This window comes from Littorina saxatilis, linkage group LG12, assembly GCF_037325665.1.
Source record: "Littorina saxatilis isolate snail1 linkage group LG12, US_GU_Lsax_2.0, whole genome shotgun sequence".
Taxonomy (NCBI): domain Eukaryota; kingdom Metazoa; phylum Mollusca; class Gastropoda; order Littorinimorpha; family Littorinidae; genus Littorina; species Littorina saxatilis.
Genome location: NC_090256.1, coordinates 21,249,059 through 21,269,916, shown reverse-complemented (window position 1 = coordinate 21,269,916; position 20,858 = coordinate 21,249,059). Strand labels below are relative to the sequence as shown.

Sequence of the window (20,858 nt, the reverse complement as noted above, 5' to 3'; positions counted from 1 at the left end):
CTCTCTCCGCACCATATATATGTTCGTAGGTGTGAACAAGTCTGTATGCTTGTGAGATTTTCCCTGACAGTCTTTTATATGCGAATGATAAGGGGCAACACGGCTGTTAATGATGCAAAATGTTTTGCAACTTGCACAAGTGATGATATTTTTGTGATCACTTTGGTGTAATCAGTCAAGTGTTTATCAACCCGTAATATCTGAATGCACAGACAGCTCGACAGTTTTCAAATGTCAACAGCATGCAAAGGGCGAAGGATAAGTGAGTGAAAACTGTTTTATTGCACATTTCTGACGTCATCCCACAGTTTGACTGATCTATTAATTTGATTTTAGTAAGATATTTGCGTAGACCTTCTGTCCTTGTCTGTGTCCAACGTACCCACTCTGTCTGTCTGTCTGTCTGTCTGTCTGTGTCTGTCTGTCTGTCTGTCTGTCTGTCTGTCTCTCTCTCTCTCTCTCTCTCTCTCTCTCTCTCTCTCTCTCTCTCTCTCTCTATCGCGGTCTCGGAGAACAATGACTGTCTCGATCTGTGTAAAATGTCATATTTTGGTCAAAAACGCAAATAACGTATAATGTATCGATTGGACATTGGATTTCCCTTCTTTGAGCCATGTGACGTCAGAGGCCTACAAAACTTCATATTTTGGCGTTTCAGGTTGACCGAAACTTCAAAGAAACTACAAAACACACGTCATGTGTTTGATTGCATGTGTGTGTGCTCGTTCATCGTAAAAACAACAACAAAGTCAGTACATGACGTGTGTTTTGTAGTTCCTTTGAAGTTTCGGTCAACCTGAAACGCCAAAATATGAAGCTTATGTGTTTGATTGCATGTGTGTGTGCTCGTTCAATCGTCAAAACAACAACAAAGTCAGTACCTGAAAGGAATTCGATCGATACATAAATGTTATTTGCGTTTTTGACCAAAATATGTAGAGGTTACATGCCGAGTCTCAGTGATTATTAAAAATAATGGTCGAAGTTAGCGGATCATGAAAAATGCGAGCTTCAGCGAGCTTTTTCATGACCGCGAACTGAGACCATTATTTGTAATAATCACTGAGACGAGGTGTGTAACCTCTTTATTCCTCCTTTCTTCAGTTATTCCAAAAAAACAGGAGTTTTTGTGCGAAAGTTTGATCGAATCCGAATCACTCAACCAGTCAACCTGCGCAGGCGATCGATTAATGCGCGGTTGTATAGTTCCGTGCAAATCATTCCATTCTGTTAACACTTCTTTTCAGTTTCCCTGTTTTGGACTAAAATCAAGTACACAGATATGCTGTTATTCTGCTGTGGCGGTAAAGGCAGATATTGTGTGTTCTGTTTATGTTTTAGTATCGTTTAGTAAATGTTCTTTCGTCAAATGGGACTAGCAGACGAACTTTTACACCCGTGTTCCAACGTTAATTACTGTATGAAGTTCAGTTTTCTGGGGAAAATAGTGTATGAAACCGCTTTATGTTGTTTAAATTGATGAGATGTGTGCATTTGGTTGCGTGTGATCTGTTTATAAAATGAAATATTGTTGAAAACTGACCGTCGGATTGCAGTCAGTGTTGTCGAAGAAACTGCGTTAAAAGAAGGGGAACTACTCTTGTCGCCAGAGTATGAGTTACTTGCCTTGGGAATTTGCTTGTGATGAACGGTTTGTGCACTGCAGATCTAGATTCAGAAAACAACCGAACTCATGGATTTTATATGGAGATTCATGTGTTCAGGCCTGTAGTTGTTAATTTAAATGCGGTATGTTTGTATTGTTTGCTCCAGAGATGTATACTTCGTACGTATAGAGCGTTCGGAACTTTTCAGTCGCAAAAGTAGTACCGAAACAGAACAGCTTCTCAACCCATTGCACTATCGAGGATTCAGGCTGTTGCTGGCTCGTTATTTGTTTGGTTGCTGGGTCATTATCGAAAAATAACTAGCTCTACAAGTTTACAGAGGTAAAGAAGCAGAGGGGGGAATAAGACATTTTACACAGATCTCGACAGTCATTGTTCACCTCGGAGAACAATGACTGTCTCGATCTGTGTAAAATGTCATATTTTGGTCAAAAACGCAAATAAGTAGAGGTTACATGCCGAGTCTCAGTGATTATTAAAAATAATGGTCGAAGTTGGCGGATCATGAAAAATGCGAGCTTCAGCGAGCTTTTTCATGACCGCGAACTGAGACCATTATTTTTAATAATCACTGAGACGAGGTGTGTAACCTCTTTATTCCTCCTTTCTTCAGTTATTCAAAGAAAACAGGAGTTTTTGTGCGAAAGTTTGATCGAATCCGAATCACTCAACCAGTCAACCTGCGCAGGCGATCGACTAATGCGCGGTTGTATAGTTCCGTGCAAATCATTCCATTCTGTTTACACTTCTTGTCAGTTTCCCTGTTTTGGACTAAAATCAAGTACACAGATATGCTGTTATTCTGTTGTGGCGGTAAAGGCAGATATTGTGTGTTCTTTTTATGTTTTAGTATCGCTTAAGATAATGTTCTTTCGTCAAATGGGACTAGCAGACGAACATTTGCACCCGTGTTCCAACGTTAATTACTGTATGAAGTTCAGTTTTCTGGGGAAAATAGTGTATGAAACCGCTTTATGTTGTTTAAATTGATGAGATGTGTGCATTTGGTTGCGTGTGATCTGTTTATAAAATGAAATATTGTTAAAAACTGACCGTCGGATTGCAGTCAGTGTTGTCGAAGAAACTGCGTTAAAAGAAGGGGAACTACTCTTGTCGCTAGAGTATGAGTTACTTGCCTTGGGAATTTGCTTGTGATGAACGGTTTGTGCACGGCAGATCTAGATTCAGAAAACAACCGAACTCATGGATTTTATATGGAGATTCATGTGTTCAGGCCTGTAGTTGTTAATTTAAATGCGGTATGTTTGTATTGTTTGCTCCAGAAATGTATACTTCGTACGTTAGAGCGTTCGGAACTTTTCAGTCGCAAAAGTAGTACCGAAACAGAACAGCTTCTCAACCCATTGCACTATCGAGGATTCAGGCTGTTGCTGGCTCGTTATTTGTTTGGTTGCTGGGTCATTATCGAAAAATAACTAGCTCTACAAGTTTACAGAGGTAAAGAAGCAGAGGGGGGAATAAGTAGAGGTTACATGCCGAGTCTCAGTGATTATCAAAAATAATGGTCGAAGTTTGCGGATCATGAAAAATGCGAGCTTCAGCGAGCTTTTTCATGACCGCGAACTGAGACCATTATTTTTGATAATCACTGAGACGAGGTATGTAACCTCTTTATTCCTCCTTTCTTTAGTTATTCAAAGAAAAGAGGAGTTTTTGTGTGAAAGTTTGATCGAATCATATTCACCCAACCAGTCTACCTGCGCAGGCGATCGATTAATGCGCGGTTGTATAGTTCCGTGCAAATCATTCAATTCTGTTAACACTTCTTGTCAGTTTCCATGTTTTGAACTAAAATCAAGTACACAGTTGTGTTGTCATTCTGCTGTGGCGGTAAAGGCAGACAGTGTGTGTTCTGTTCATGTTTTGGTATCGCTCAGGAAATGTTCTTTTCTCGAATGTGACTAGCAGACGAAGTTTTACACGCGTGTTCCAACGTTAAAAACTGTATGAAGTTCAGTTTTCTGGGGCAAAATAGTGTATGAAACCGCTACATGTTCTTTACGTTGATTAAATGTTTGCAATTGATTGCGTGTGATCTGTTTATAAAATGAAATATTGTTGAAAACTGACCGTCGGATTGCAGTATTGTCGATGCAGCCGAAATCTGGAAGGGGAACTACTCGTGTCGCTAGACAAAATATGAGAGTTACTTTTCCTTGGAATCTTGCGAGCGATAAACGATTGTGCACGGCAGATTTGAATTCAGAAAACAACTAAACTCATGGATGTTATATTGAGATTCATGTGTTCAAGCCTGTAGTTGCTGGTTTAAATGCGGTATGGTTGTATAGTTTGCTCCAGAAATGTATATTTTGTACATTAGAGTGTACTGAACTTTTGAGTCGCAAAAAGTAGATCCACAATGTGTACAGTCTCTACCCATGAGCTATCGAGGATTCAGGCCCGTTGTTGGGTAAGTGATTTTGGTTGTTGGGTAAGTTACCGAAAAATAACTAGCCCTACAAGTTTACAGAGAGAAAGAAGCAGAGGGGGGAATAACGTATAATATCCGAAACTCTACCCCAAACCATTTGTTCAAAGTTATCTTTGAAGAATTCACACCACCTTATGAAATTTTAACACTCCTCTTCCTAGGATAGACTTATTTAAGTCTAGTCTAGTTTATTCAGGTGGCCGTCTCTGGAACGCTCTTCCGAATGCCTTACGGGAAGCTACCAGCACAGATTCTTTCAAAAACAAATATATATCCCATTTAATGAAAATAGTATATTCTTGATTGTTATGTCCTTTGGGACACAGTCACTCACTTTTGATTTATTGTTTTGCTCACAAAATTATGATGTTCTGCATAATATCCATTGTCTTGCAGAGTTGACGTACTATTGCATAGTATTCTGACTCTAATTGGCTTGCACATTTTTGCTTTGCACCTTGTCATGAACATTTATAAACTGCAATGTTTCATATAATGCACTTATGTACATAAACTTATACTGTTTTACTAATTATGTAAGTATGTAGTAGTAGTTATTATAGTAGATTTAGTCCCTCTTTAGGGCGAGGCCCAGATGCAAAAAAGTATACCAATGCTTATTCTGTTACCCTCGTAAAATAAAGAATTGTCATTGTCATTGTCATTGTCTAACTTACTGTGCAGAACGAATACGCACTACTTCTTTCGTGATATGTTTCATATACTGCGTATTAGAACCTTGCGAATTTCACCTGGAATAACCAACATGCAGAAGAAGGGCACATTAGCAATTTGAGAACAATGAGCCGGTTCGGTTGTTCTGCGTATCTGTGTCTGTCATTGTATTATATTTCCATCTCTCTCTCTCTCTCTCTCTCTCTCTCTCTCTCTCTCTCTCTCTCTCTCTCTCTCTCTCTCTCTCTCTCTCTCTCTCTCTCTCTCTCTCTCTCTCTCTCTCTCTCTCTCTCTCTCTCTCTCTCTCTCTCTCTCTCTCTCTCTCTCTCTCTCGTTTAGTATACAGTCAACTTGCAATGCGCCCATGTGTTTGTGCGTGTGTGTGCGTGTGTGTGTGTGTGTGGGTGTGGGTGTGTGTGTATGTGTCTGTCTGTGTATGTGTGTGTGTGTGTGTGTGTTTGTCTGTGTCCGTGTGTATCTGTCTTTGTCTGTGTCTGTGTATCACATGTCGATAAAAAATGATCTTATTCTTATATTACTATTATTGCGTGTGTCTGCGTTTCATCATAAAAAGTTTGTTCCTATGTATTCCCATTTCGATTATAACCATTTTGCTTAGATCAGGACTAGCTGTAAGAAAGGTCCTACGGACCTAATGCTATCTTTCCTGTAATAAAGTTCAATGTTTCAAGTTCAATGTTTCAATGTTTCTCTCTCTCTCGCTCTCGCTCTCTCTCTCTCTCTTTCTCTCTCTCTCTCTCTCTCTCTCTCTCTCTCTCTCTCTCTCTCTCTCTCTCTCTCTCTCTCGTTTAGTATACAGTCAACTTGCAATGCGCCCATGTGTTTGTGCGTGTGTGTGCGTGTGTGTGTGTGTGTGTGTGTGTGTGTATGTGTGTGTGTGTGTGTGTGTGTGTGTGTGTGTGTGTGTGTGTGTCTGTGTCTGTGTTTGTCTGTGTCCGTGTGTATCTGTCTTATTCTCAGTCTCAGGCGCTGGCTGTCAATGACATGTGTGTGGGCCTGTCTGTATATATCTGTGTCTGTATGCGTGTGCGTGCATACGTGTGTTTGTCTGTCCTTCCGTCCGTCTGTGCACGCTAGAGGATTATAAGTTTTGATTTACGCTCTCACGGAAAAACAATGAGGCCACTGGCGGACTCACACTATCATTTACTAGATGATTACTCGCTTCGCCGGGTACCGGCTTCGCCGGGAAGAAGTAGAGCCGAATACCAGGCTGCGCCTGGGACCCGCGCCGCGCCGGCGCACGAAGGAAAGGAGATAAACGCGCAAAACACTGGAGACCTTCTAAAAATAGTAACGTGCAGTGACCTTCTAAAAATAGTAACGTAGTAACGGGAATATGGATTGACGCCACACGGAGGAAGGGAGATAATCGCGGCTGAAAACACTGGAGAAGATAAGGAAGAGTTACTGGTAGTGGATCCCGACAAAAAAAAACAAAATCGGTTCAGCGCGCACAGCGCTGCGCGCTGAGAGCACGTGTTGAAATATATCATCGATGAGGTTGTGTCCGGGGTGTAGCTGAATACGGTGTCCAAATTTGAAAAAGATCCACCGAGAACTTTGGCCGTGCATCGCGAACAGACAGACAGACAGACAGACAGACACTAGTCGTATATATATATATATATATACTAGAATGAATACCCGCTTCGCCGGGTAGCCGGCTTCGCCGGGAAGAAGTACTTAGAGCCGTACGCCGGCTTCGCCGGGTCCGAACAATGGACCCGCCAAGCTTATGTCCCTCCCAGATTCGTGGAATGGGAACAGCACGAAAATGATTCAGTGGCCATACTGCCATTCCTGACCATATCGAGTCCCATCCTTGTCGACGAATGTAACCGTGTTAATCACCTTTGGAGGCGAACTCCACTCAAACAGGACTGAGCAAGTTAGAGCTTATCTCTAAGCCCTTTTGAACTGTTATGGCTTCTCAAAGGAAGGCCAGTACATAAAATTACACAAAAGCCGCCAGACCACATCACAAACAGAACTGAACAATGCACAGGTGTTGCTCACATAGAGACACACACACACACACACACACACACACACACACACACACACACACACACACACACACACACAAACACAGAGAAGCCGTATCTATAGAGAGATAGATGACAGTGTATTTTTCGCGTGGCTATAAATTGATTCGACCTTTGCACTTTTACAGTGAGGATAATTTACGGGTCCAATTTACGTTCTGGACACTGCGGTGACCTTCTAAAAATAGTAACAGAACGCCGGGAATATCCGAAGATGCCCCCTTCATATTATAGTGCACCATACGAAGGAAGGGAGGTAAACGCTGAAAACATGGAGAAGATGAGAAGATAAGGAAGAGTTACTTATAATGGTGAAATGAACACAAAAACCAAATTCGGTTCAGCGCTGCGCGCTGAGAGCACGTGTTGAAATATCTCATCGATGATATTGTGTCCGGGGTGTAGCTGAATACGGTGTCCAAATTTGAAAAAGATCCACCGAGAACTTTGGCTTTGGTGTGTCGGTGTGGGGACCCGGGTAGCTGAGGTGGAACCAAAATAGCTGAGGTGGAACCAAAATCGGTTCAGCGCTGCGCGCTGAGAGCACGTGTTGAAATATCGACCAGGTTGTGTCCTGTACCGGGTCTACCTGAATATGCCCACCAAATTTGAAGCAGATCCATCGAGAACTTTGGCCGTGCATCGCGAACTCACACACAGACACACAGACACACACACAGACACACACACAGGCACACAGACACAAGTCGTATATATATATAGATATATAGATACGTGTGAGGATATGCAGTCCGCGCGCACTCTTATGTCTATACGCGCGCACGCACCCCCGAGCCAAGCGGTATTTCTGTTTGATCACTTGCAACTGTGCGTGAGGAGGTGAGATAACAAAAAGACAGATCCTCTTCACTGTTTCCTCCTCCCGAACAATTCATTCATCCACTTTCTTCATTCACTTTGTCGCGCCGCTGTCTTGTCGCTAAAATCTGGAGACGCAGAAGAAACTCCGTTACTCTCGGCTTCACACTTGCCTTGTGTGTGCGTTTAGCGGCGCCGAGCCTTCTGCGAGAGGCTAACATATTTCTCTGCAACTGTGTTACTCTGTCAGTCAGTCAGTCGCGCCGGGCAAGGCCTCCTCAAAGTCTTTTATTTGTTTGTGGGGTCACATGGAACTGTGATAATTATTAGGTTGTTGTGTGATATATATGCTGTGAATATTGTTTTGGTTTTCCCAGTGCAAGTGTGTGTGGTGGTGCAAAAAGCAAGTAAGTGTTTACAGATTGGTTTGTGCTTGGTTTTGTGTGTGTTGCTCCTTATCGGTCCGTTTCGTTGTTTGTGTCTGTACTGTTTAAGACGTTCGTATCTTTGTTGTTAAAGATTCTGTTTTGCGTTTAAAACGAAAGTGTTAAGTGTTTGTATACATATGTACTCACATGTGTTTATACACGTTTGCTTTTTCTGCTTCTTCCTCTCTTTTGCAAAATCGGTCACTCTTCTGTCTGAAATGCATTTGTCACGCATGCACGCACCCGCTCTAACACAAACACAAACACACACACACACACACACACACACACACACACACACACACACACACACACACACACTGTCATCTGTTGGCCTTTCCTTGTCAACTCTCTCTCTTCTCTCTCTCTCTCTCTTTCTTCTCTCTCTCTCTCTCTCTTTTTTCTTCTCTCTCTCGCTCACTCTCTCTCTCAAATGTTCTGGCGAACTTTTCGAATACACCTTGTACTTTATGTTTTGTGAAAATGCGTACACACTGCATAGTGTTAAGACAAAGGTCTCATGATTTGACAAGAATTGTCCACACACTCGTGTTATCTCAAGTTACACACGTTTCCCTCATTAGTGTGTTCGAGTATAGCATGTGCTGTTAGCATAAGCGAACGGACTGTCTGCTGGGTCATATTTCTGGCAACATCGTGCATAGTCCTGTCAACTACTGATACAATCGGCTGGCTATACACTTATACTTGGTCGTCTGTGTGCTGTAGGAGACGTCTAAATGCTTGAGCATTCCACACCACTTTGCCATTCTGTACCACTCGCCAAAAGCATCTCAAAGTGTGTGTTTCTTGTGCAGACGGACATTCGCTGTTATCCTGTTAATGGTAAAACTCAGATATTATGTCAGACAAGTTTTCGCTTCATTACTGTAGGCAACAAAAAGCTTGTTTTTGTGTGTGCCTTGTAGGAATTTGGGTGCCTGACCATTCTATATCACTTGTAAAAATAAACTCGGTTCGTGCGTAGACAGTTGCTTTTACGCTCTTTATGGTAATATCAACTACCGTATGCAACAATACGTTGGTTTTACTTTATTCTTTCGACGAATAGTGTATATTTCTGATCGTTGCATTTACCAGTTCTCTATGTAATTAGACAATGTACGCATGGCATTTCCTTTCACTACTGTATGTAATAAAAGGCTTGATTTGTCATGGGACCATTGACAAGAGGCATAGTTTTTATGTGTGTGTATCGTTCGTGTGATGGCTCTCTGTAAAGATATTGAATAGCTGACAGTATGCCACAAATCATTTCAAAAGTCCGTGTATAATTTAGGAATTACGATGCCTGAACATTTGTAAAATTTCGAGACACTGGCTGTTGAGACATAGGCTTTTTTTGGGTGATTTTATTTTTGTTGTGGACTGTTGTATAATTGTTATACTTTCACTGCGTTGTCACTTTTTTATGTATTGCTTTATATCTTTTACATTTATATCCCATGAGCTGCTTGTTTGTCTCTGTAATCCTGGTGTGTATCTATTTCGTGTACTCTATCTCACACACACACACACACACACACACAAACAGACAGGTACACTGTGGTTTCTTGTTGTCTAGACCCGCTACAGACAGACTCCATTACCAATAGAAGAATCCATCCATATTATTGCCATTATAAAAATAAAAATAAAAGCATGCTACCCAGTCTTTTGTTGCTTTGTTTCCAGATAGTTCATAACAGAAAACCGCATTTTGCTCTAGGTATACAAAGGTTACATATCCAACTGATGGTTCGTTTTGCATTGAATCCATATCTGGACAGTGCGTAGGAATATGAATGACGTCAATCATGGTAAATAGCCTCAAGTGATGACGACTTTTATATAGCCTACGCACAGCCTCGACAGTGATAAAATGGATACGGGTCATCAGCCGGGGTTTAACATATACGCGCGTTTACCGAATACTAAAAACATTGCCCTTTCTCTACATAGTGACTGATTTGACCACACTCACTTTGCATCGCACAGAGCCATTTCTTTGTTTACACACCTGTCTTGTATTACAAATGGATTTATATCGTTCTCCAGTCTTTGCCCACACAGTCATAAGTGCTGGCAAATTGAGTGCACTTTCCTGTTGGCTGCTTCGCTGGTCCTAATAACTTCACTGTCGGACACCTATTGGGGCGTTTTATCTTACTCTGGTTTATCACTACGGCGTATCTAATACACACATCTGCCATGTCCATGTAAGAGTCTTTTTTGTGTGTGTTGCGGTCACATTCCATCATTCTCTTTATGTACCTATACATTCCAACTGTCAAACATCGCTCTCATGGACATATGGAGACAATGAAGTACATCGCTACCGGTTTTAGAGAGAGAGGAATTTTATCTCTGAATAACGACGATGGATGCTGGGTTTTGTCACTTCTCTCTAAACTAGTCTTCAGTTGCGGCTGGATTTCTGCAGTGCTTTCTAGACGACGCACAACTGTATTCTAACCATGTGCAAAACACTTAGGTAAAATAGAATACATTCAAACGCAATCATTACAACATGCTCACTTAAATGCTCAGACACACACACACACACACACACACACACACACACACACACACACACACACACACGCACGCACGTACACAAACGCACGCACGCACGCACAATTTGAACCTTAAATAATTTGTCAACGGTCAAATACAAGGCTCTTTTAATCAAAAACCTATTTACAAGAACGGTTCCATGAATAATATGACAAGCCTCCACCATTCTTGATAAGTACACTATTGGTACACTAAAGCAGATGTTCCAAAAGAATCGGTTTGAACCTGAAATAATCTGTAAAAGTTCAAATGCAGGGCACATTTAAAACCTATCTACACGAACGCTTCAAGGAATAATATCACAAGCGTCCACCATTGTTGATAAGAACAGGAAAACCAGAGAAATGAATTCAGAATTAATGCATTTTTTTGGCACTCGACAACGTAGAATTAACACGGAAGCCTTGCGATACATTCCTGACCACTGTGATAAGTGAGCTAACTTTATCGTATAATTATTTGTGCGAACTGACGTCAGGTGGAAGGACGTACGTTGCTTTACTTGTAACGTTACAGGCACAAGGACACTTTCTGTTATCCGTTGTTACGTCAGGAGTAAGTTCACGTCACATCAGTACACTGAGCAATAATTATGAAACTGGCATATCACTTAAGATTGTTTTCGATCAGACTGCTTGCGGTTTTGATGATTTTAAAGAATGCTAAATGCGTTTTCTTTTTTCTTTCAGTACGCTGACAGTCTGTGTTGATAGTCTTTGAAAATGTCAAGGCTAGCAGCCCCCTCCCCCCCCAACACACACACACACACACACACACACAGAAACAAACACACACACAAACACAAGCCCACACCCATACACGCACACCAATATACACAGAGAAACACACACACACTGACACACACACACACTCATACACACACACACACATACACATACACACACACACACACACACATACACACACGCACACACATACACACACACCCCCGATCCCCCCACACACCCCCCCCCCCCCCACACACACACACACACAAATGTTTAACACATTTTCTTGTAGCTTTTCTGACTAAAAAAGGGAACCGCACTCACTTCGCCATCAACAGAGAAATACGATGAGGCAGGAGACAACTACAGCAGAGAAGCGTGACACCAGTCCATAGACCAGATAGCCTGGACCGCCAACTCGTCACGTGACCCTTCGAGGTTACGACGCTCGACTTTCAGGGGTGCTTAGCGTCCGGTTTGAAAGGCCAGCGATTCGAAGACAGTGAAAAGAACGCACGCTCCAGTTATTTGTGACAATGACTTACTTGACTTATTCCTGTAGACTCCCTGTGGAGCATAGGGCCGCAACAACTCCTCGCCAACGCACCCGGTTCTGGGCAGCTCCTTTCAGTCGGGGCGATGTCGTGCATTTGTGACAATGGGAGGTGACAATGAACTGGATTTTCCAAAACTCCAAACTAAACTTAACAAAACTCATCGAAAAACATGTTCCATGTGCACTTTAGCTGAGTTTATTTTAGAATTTTCAGAACTTACCTCGGCAATTTCGTCCATGTTTACAATCGACACCGGATATGACATCCCCTGATTTCTGAAAGGCCATGTAAGCGTAGGTTCCTAAATGCGAGATGCCGCTGCCTCGTAACAGAGAGAAAGAGCGGAGAGAGAGCTAGTTGGCGGTCCAGGATAAATGGTCTATGACCTGTCCTACCTCTCTCTCCGAGTTCAAAGGAAACAAGCATTGACCTTAACGGGCAAAAAGCCGACCGTGGTGACACGGGGGTAGGACATGGATACCGTCTCTGCACAAACAGTTGACCTGTGACCTAATCCGCGACCTTAAGTCACGCTTAACAGTTTCAAACCATATACTGAGAGAGAGCGAGAGAAAGAGAGAGGGAGTACTGAGAGAGAGCGAGAGAAAGAGAGAGAGAGAGAGAGAGAGAGAGAGAGAGAGAGAGAGAGAGAGAGAGAGAGAGAGACCGCCCGCCCGCCCGCCCTACTCAAACAAACAAACAGACTGAGTGAATCCAGTAAGCCCCATTTATATATAAATGGCGGCTTAAATAACATAAGACCAAAACATTATTTGGCAAACGAGTCCGTACCACGGAACCACACACACACAAATAAAACAAACTCCACTCTTACCGCCCAACTAAGCATTTAAATATTGGAGCACGTAAAATGAAATTGAACAAAACCAACGACACACATTCTATGCTTCTGCCAGCGGGTTTCGTCCCTTGGTTCGGTTTGTAAAAGCGTTTTAGCCAATATCTTCCGTTTGACTTTCGTTAGGAATGTAATTTTTTGCATACACTCGTGTAACCCTATTCCTTACAATTTCACGAAATTTGAACTTAATTGACCCAGAGATACAAGTCTTACCCGACTTGTTTGTAAGACATCGTCCACCCGCCCGCCCTACTCAAACAAACAAACAAACAAACAGACAGAGTGAATCCAGTAAGCCCCATATAATGGCGGCTTAATAATTAGATGGGGCGTGATGAAGCATTTTAGTGCGGGGGAGGCTTTACACCTGGCAGGGTCTGCCAGTAGCAGGGGGTGACCTCACACCACATAATCTCATTATCTACCTGTTTTAATTATTTCGATGAACTTCCGCTAGAAAGTTTTGTACACAGGCTCGTGAATGGTGGTGTGTATGATTGATGGGGTTGAGCATCCTGAACTCAGGTCAAAATGAGCCGAACTCATTTTGACCTGAGTCCAGGATGGGGGTTGAGGTGAAGACGGGTGTTTGGAGGGGTTGAGGTGAAGACGGGTGTTTGGAGGGGTTGAGGTGGTAGGGGTGGGATGGCGTGGAGGTGGTCGAGAGATATATATAATTGTGGTCGAGAGAGATATATAATTATGACATTGTATTGAGATAGAGAGAGAGAGAGAGAGAGAGAGAGAGAGAGAGAGAGAGAGAGAGAGAGAAATAGTGTGTGTGTGTGTTTGTGTGTGTGTGCGTGTGAATGTGTTCGTGTGCGTGCGTGCGTGTGTGTGTATTCGCGTGCGCGCTGTGTGTGAGTGTGTGTGTGTGTGTGGGGGGGGGGGGGGGGGGTGAGCGCGTGTGAATGTGCGGCGCGCGTGCGTGCTGGCGTGCGCGCGTGCGTGCGTGTGTGTGTGTGTGTGTGTTCCTATGGCTATAACAGTGTCATGTTGCTATTGTCCGACGTGTTAGGTTCCTGTAGTTTCCCCGTGGTGTCCATTATGAATGAGTACGACACCTACCACTTCAATACTTCTTGCACAGTGGTCTTAGCCAGGACTGCGTGACAGCTGTGATTGTTTCTTGTCCACTTTACAACGACAGAGCGTTAGGTCGCTTTGATTGTGTGTTTTTCTGCGAGGAACGACGTTTTTGTCCTCGTTATTTGTTCTGTTGTTGTTGTTTTTTGCGTCCAGTCGATATGATTATGGTATGTGGAATTTAAAATCTCTTTTAGTGAGAAAGACTGGTACGCTTTATTTTTCGATTTATTTAAAGGCATAGTAAGCCTCCCGTAAACCATTACAGATACGGTCAGGCTTTTATACATAGTACAAACACCCTTTCATTTAAACACTCACCGCTTGAGAACACCCTGGGTGCCCTCCGTAAAGAGCGAACAATTTTCAAAGAATTTACTTTTGCGTGGTTTATCTTACCCCTGAGCCATCGTGAACCCGTGTGATCCAGTTTCCCTTTTCCACAATGTAGTCGTCAGTTAGTAATTTGAATGCGACTCGATGTGAGCTTATCTGCAATAACACGTTTTTATGCACGAAACAAACGGCTGTGGTTCACAAGAACTCCAGCGATGGCTTTTGACTGTTGAGAGGAACTGGCGATATGCATAAACCGTCGTCTGCTACGACCCTTGCGTCATACCTAAGACTTTAAAATTGGCAATCTAGTGGCTGCTCCGCCTGGCTTCTGGCATTATGGGGTTAGTGCTAGGACTGGTTGGTCCGGTGTCAGAATAATGTGACTGGGTGAGACATGAAGCCTGTGCTGCGACTTCTGTCTTGTGTGTGGCGCACGTTATATGTCAAAGCAGCACCGCCCTGATATGGCCCTTCGTGGTCGGCTGGGCGTTAAGCAAACAAACAAAAAATACGACCCTTGCGTGACCCTACTTCCGGGCTTTTCTTTTTTTTAAACTTTCACAACTTCGAATTGTACTGATCTTGTCTTGATGAAAAAAGAATTCTTTTATGATTAAAGAATGTTTGTGTAACAAGCTGTCAATTTATTATTTAGATTTTAAAAGTTAGGTCTAGCGCAAGAACGCTTCACGGTCCAAAAACATTCTTCGGTCCACGGCTATCGCCATTTTAGAATGAGATCCGAAGGGAAGTAACTCATTTTTGACCTGAGTTCAGGATGGGTCCAAAAAGTGTCCGAGACAATCTGCAAAATTAATTCTGTAAAAATTGCTAGCTCTTTATGTAGGGCACCTAGGATGTTCCCGCTTTGTGAGCTTTCAAATGGAAGGGTGTTTGTACTGTGTGTAAAAGCCTGACAGTATCTGTGATGGTTTACGGGAGGCTTACTGTGCCTTTAACATAATTTATATATTTTTTAGACACCTTTCACCATCTAAGTTCTAAGTTAATGTTTTGTGACGTAATCGAAAAGCCGCTCGGTGTACGTTGATACACACATTACAGTTTGTAAATCATGAATTTAAAAATATACGCATTACTCAGCCAGTAAGCTTAGTCCTTCCGGCACAGCTAAAGGTATTGTCCTTGTCAGCAAAAGTGACGATAATGTGATACATGAATGTATATCAATAACTTCGACCCTGGGCGATAGCTGGATGTGAAAAAGCGTCCAACCCACTTCCCAATCCAGGAAAGAAAGGGTTCAGTCATAACATTTTCTCTTTTTTTCTCTCGAGGGCTCTTAACGGGACATAAACACTTACCGTTGTGATAATAGTTGACTCCTTTACTTTCGGATCAGTTACTTCTTTTGGCTTAAGCCGGAATAGCACCGTTGCCCTGCCACAACAATTTCATGTTTTTCTAACAGTCGTTGACTTTCTTCTTGTCGAGTTGGCCAAAGTTGTTAGTTGGTCATCAGAGCAGACGATTTAGCAATATTTGCCTTTCAGGGTCAGGTGGTCACATTGGCTATGCAAAACGAAGGTACAGTGGAACCAATCGTGTAAGACCTCCGTACATTAGAGAAAAAAAATAATGGGTTTTTTTAAAGGAAGAAATGTTTAAATGGAGGTAAATCCAAAAGGGATGTGAACATAAAGTCACAGCGTTGGATAGATAATAGGATATATCATTACATGTTACTTAACAAAATATATGTGGAATATTATCCAGGGTTGTCGAAGTCGTACATGAAAAATCATCATGAATTTAATAATAATAATAATAATGGAAACTTATAGAGCGCTTACCTTGAAGCTCTAAGCGCTTTACAATGACATTGCTATACACATGTACAAAACCAAAATACAGCATTAAGACACAAAAAGAACAGGAGTACAAAAGCAAATTCATCGTTTAAGTCCATGCAGTCACAATAATACAAACACACGCGTGCGCACGCACATACGCGTGCGCATACACACACACATGCTATCACCACACACATGCACAGATACACACAGACACACAGACATACGTTCACACACACACACACACACACACGTGGCAAAAGCGTTATAACACAATAACCAGGGGGCAAATCATGACCAAATTTGATCACAGGTAAATTCATTATATTCAGTATCAAAACCACAAAAGAAAAACAGGATGTTATCATACTGATTGCTCAAAATTTGTCCTCGCCCCAAACCAACCCCCATTTCTAGACTGACAAAAATGGACAAAAGATTGGATTCTCACTTGGTTTAAACAATTTTTATTCATATTTACATGTTCAGGAAATGTACATCGACATAAGCCTGATAAGGTGAAAACAACAAGCCTACGGCTTATTGTGGTGTCTTAAAACCAATTTACAAGAAGAACATGGCAGACAAGCCCTTACTAAGTAAGCAAAAACAATCCGTAAATTTTACACAAAATATTATCCAAATTTAGAAGAGAAAAGAAAAGACGAAAAAGAAGGTGAGAAAAACACCCCCAAAAATAAAGTAAACACACATACACATCTAACCAGAAGAATGCGTAAAGGATAGTAATCGGAATCACTTCATTCAGTGGTTTATTTGAAATTCTAGACCGGTCCGTGTTCGTGGTCATGTTTGATTGTTCGTGTTTCTGGTGAGTACATTTTCATTGTTACCTTGTTCTAGTTCTCCTCACCTGCAGTCTGTTCCCATTCTATACTTCTTGTCTTTGTAGAAAAAAAAGGTAAGGGAAGTAACTTCTTGTATCAAAAAAACCAAATGATGTCAAAAAGCAGGGGAAGTAACTTGAACTCACAAGGATTTTTACTTGATCACCAAGATAAGCGCAAGACAACAACAAATGATGTCAAAAGCAGGGGAAGTAACTTGAACTCACAAGGATTTTTACTTGATCACCAAGATAAACGCAAGACAGCAACAAATGATGTCAAAAAGCAGGGGAAGTAACTTGAACTCACAAGGATTTTTACTTGATCACCAAGATAAGCGCAAGACAACAACAAAACTGTCGCCTTTGCACATGATTCTTCCTATTAATCCCGTCCGCCTTTTTAATGTAGATCTACAGCTTTCTTGATAGTATACACTGATATAAACATCACATACTTCGTCGCTCATGATTTGTGCCTATAAGTATAGACTTATGATCCCCACCTCACTTGAAAGCAATAAGTTAACTACTCAGGTCGGCGTACAAAAGTACTAAACATTTGCGATACGCTCATGAGTGGTAAATAGCTCATGAATATTATGATGACTAGCTTGGAGTAGGGGCAAACAGCCCGGAGCAAGGTCGCGTTCTGGTTGAACCTGAGGTCACGTGGCAATGATGATTATGGAAATAATTTACTGTTTTATCGTCAGCCGCCGGGAACGACATGTATCAATTCATTTCTTATCTCAGGGACGCGGCATTATATTTGTCTCAATCTATATGTTTGCAACAACACAACTGAGCGGCTTAGTTGAGACTAAGTTAAGCGTGAGCAACAAAATTCAGTGCAATTGATATTGATTCCGAGACAAAAGGGATAGGACACTGGTGCTTTGCATGTCGTATTTCGTTGACGTTCTTTTGAGTTTGTTTGTTTTTCAGTTGTGTCTTCTTTAATCCTTTTTGGAGTTGTTTGTCCCGGTCAATCTGGACTCTTCAAAGATGACGAACATTAAATCAGAGGTTAACTTCTTCGCTGACTAACAGGCTTGGAAAAGCACTGGTCACAACTGAACAGAGGAGACAAGATACAGTGAGCGACCATGCACCAATGATCAAACAGTTAGGTTGGGTGGTACGTCACGGTTGATTGTGGAAATTGAATTCATGTGCAATCATTGACAAAATGATGATTGAATTCTCCACATCGCTGTGACTGGCGCATCGAAATGTGTCTCTGATCAAGGTGGAGATTTTCTGTCAGCCTTGTCCCCTAAAAGATTGTGCTTCTCTTCTGTCACTGGAGGTCAGTCTGGTCAAGCGTTGTCAAGGATCTGTTGGTATTTGCCCTCGGTGTGTGAATGTGTGTGTAAGTGTTTGTGTCGCTTGGACTTCTTCGTGAAGAGAAAGAAGGGGACACCTAGCTGTGATTGCTCGACGTATTAGGATTATACGTTCGGCACTCCGAAGCGACCAGGTAAGTATATACATACAAAGATTAAAAGAAATGATACTAATACAATAGTATGGATGATTTAATCATGTAAAAACAAAGAAAAAGTATGAAAAAACATTCTTGTTCTCAAACTCAGTTTAGTTAGTTTTATAGCTGAAAAAAGGACGCGCGGCAAGGTCTACCTTTCAGCTTTTTGTTGTTCTGTTCTTGAGCTTGTTCAATGAATGTTGCTTACCAATGCTGAAAGCTGAATTGTATTGTTTTCTTCCTTGCATTGGTCCGCAACAGAAGCATTTAAACAATCTCATGTTCCTGCTGTTTGTTGGGTTTTATAGTTATCAAATACTGAAGATACATATTTGAGTTGAGTAATAGGCCTAGATGTTTCCCAGCGCCCGAGGAATATTAATCATATTTTCCCGTATGCAGTGGAATTACCTCCCTTTTAAGACACCCCAATGTAACACGTACCTTGCTTGTTCATATGTCCCTTTCACATAAACTCTTTACATTTAGCTCTACTAGTACTTTTAGACTCCCTCCGTTTTGCGGACCTGATTTTTTGAGACGGTCATAGAGTAAGGGTTCCGCTGTACTCTTGGTGCCATCAATCTGTTCCCGTCGCGATATAACTTGAACGGTTGAAAACGACGTTAAACACCAAATAAAGAAAGAAAGAATCAATTTGTTGATTTAAGCGCCCAGCATCTAAGCTACTCAATGCATCTGTTGAAGATTTTGGACAAATGTCATCACTGTCCATTGTGTTTAGTGATCAAACACTGTAAGCGTGGAACATGTGCTTAATTTGTTTGGGATAATACACCAATTGTTGTCATCTATATGATCAATTTACTCACAGATTCAGGTTAATGTATGATAAACAGAAACATGCTGTTCTACCCAATAAAAACCGGCGAACGATTGATATTGTCTGCATTTACATGCTTGCAACAATAAACACAGAGGGGATGTTAACCCATAAAAGGTATTGTTTTCTTTCTTTCACCATAATTTGTTAGCATAATCGTGTTTTGGGTAGACAACTGTATGGTGCTAGTACAGCGCAGATGTCGCGCAAGCAATAAAGTCTACATGCAAACAGAGGAGCATAATCGACACTAGCACTATCAGCCATCTGTACGTCGATCGTGTAACATGCATCCATATCTATCACTCAATTATTCTGGTGCGGTGTTTACGAAATTATGCTATTAGCGTGCGGGGTTTAGTAACGCAGACAGGTTGAATAACCTTCCTTCTGTTGTAAACAATCAAATATACTCTTCGGAGAAGAAAAAAAAAAGCACCGGTCAAGAAAATTCATGAAATTTTAATGGTTTTTGTTTTTAATTGCTACCAAAAAGAAAAGGTGACACTTTTGCCATATTTAGAGTTGTTTGCACAGTAAATACAGCAGCGAAAAATAGCTCGCTTGAAACTGTCTTACATATCAATTCCTTTGTAATTTAAAAATTACACAACACCATGAAAAATCATTATCGACGATCGCGAATCTGCTTATATCCATAACACATTACGAAAAGATATAAATCATTATGTTAAAAAAATCGATTTCCTCGCCAGACAAGGAAAACCAAAGCATCTTGTCAGGGATAGAATGAGCCGAACTCATTTTGACCTGAGGTCAGGATGGGTATCAACATGCTTCCTCGGCGGACTCTGATAAAATTATCTTTACTGGTCTGTTATGTTTTAGCCGCCTTTATATATAAAGCGGCTTTAGGTTTCCCTGTGTCTGTTTGTTTGTTTGTGTGTTTGTTTGTTTCTTTGACCGTTTGTCCCACGACAGTTTAGACTTATATCTCTGGTACTCTGGTGTCAATTGAGCTCAAACTTGGTGAGTAGCATGCAATTGTAGGGGCTAGGGTGTGTGCAAAACATTAGGTTCCTAACTTTAGTCAAACTTGAGATATTAGCTTTACACGCCTTTACCAGCCAGGGAACTTTTTTTTTTTTGGTAAAGGATTTAAAATGAAGATGCGCGTCTCAACGTAACACTTGACGTCGAAGAAATGTGCTAGTGAGACTTGTGACCTTTATTCACGAAGTATGGGTGCTTGTACAAAGCATGGGTGTGTACACTAGTCAGATATATATTTTTTTTAATTTTTGAAGATTATACATGTACGCCATCTGTCCAGGCCTCGCCATGAGATTTTGTTTGTTTGTTTGCTTAACGCCCAGCCGACCACGAAGGGCCATATCAGGGCGGTGCTGCTTTGACATATAACGTGCGCCACACACAAGACAGAAGTCGCAGCACAGGCTTCATGTCTCACCCAGTCACATTATTCCGACACCGGACCAACCAGTCCTAGCACTAACCCCATAATGCCAGACGCCAGGCGGAGCAGCCACTAGATTGCCAATTTTAAAGTCTTAGGTATGACCCGGCCGGGGTTCGAACCCACGACCTCCCGATCACGGGGCGGACGCCTTACCACTAGGCCAACCGTGCCGCTCGCCATGAGATAAGAGCATCCTCTAA

The 20,858-nt window shown here is 41.8% G+C and overlaps 1 protein-coding gene across 3 annotated transcripts in view; it reads left to right on the top strand.

The window, feature by feature from the left end:
* The window catches only part of LOC138981495 (vasoactive intestinal polypeptide receptor 1-like), a 229,091-nt gene that overhangs the window by 28,430 nt on the left and 179,803 nt on the right, over nucleotides 1–20,858 (top strand). Inside the window, exon 1 of one of the 3 annotated variants that reach the window (XM_070354437.1) lies at nucleotides 7,888–8,053. The exons of the other annotated variants lie outside the window; for them this stretch is intronic. The gene's annotated coding sequence lies outside the window, so the exon portion shown is untranslated. Of the gene's footprint in view, nucleotides 1–7,887; nucleotides 8,054–20,858 lie in introns of those variants that run through there. 3 annotated transcript variants of the gene reach the window in all.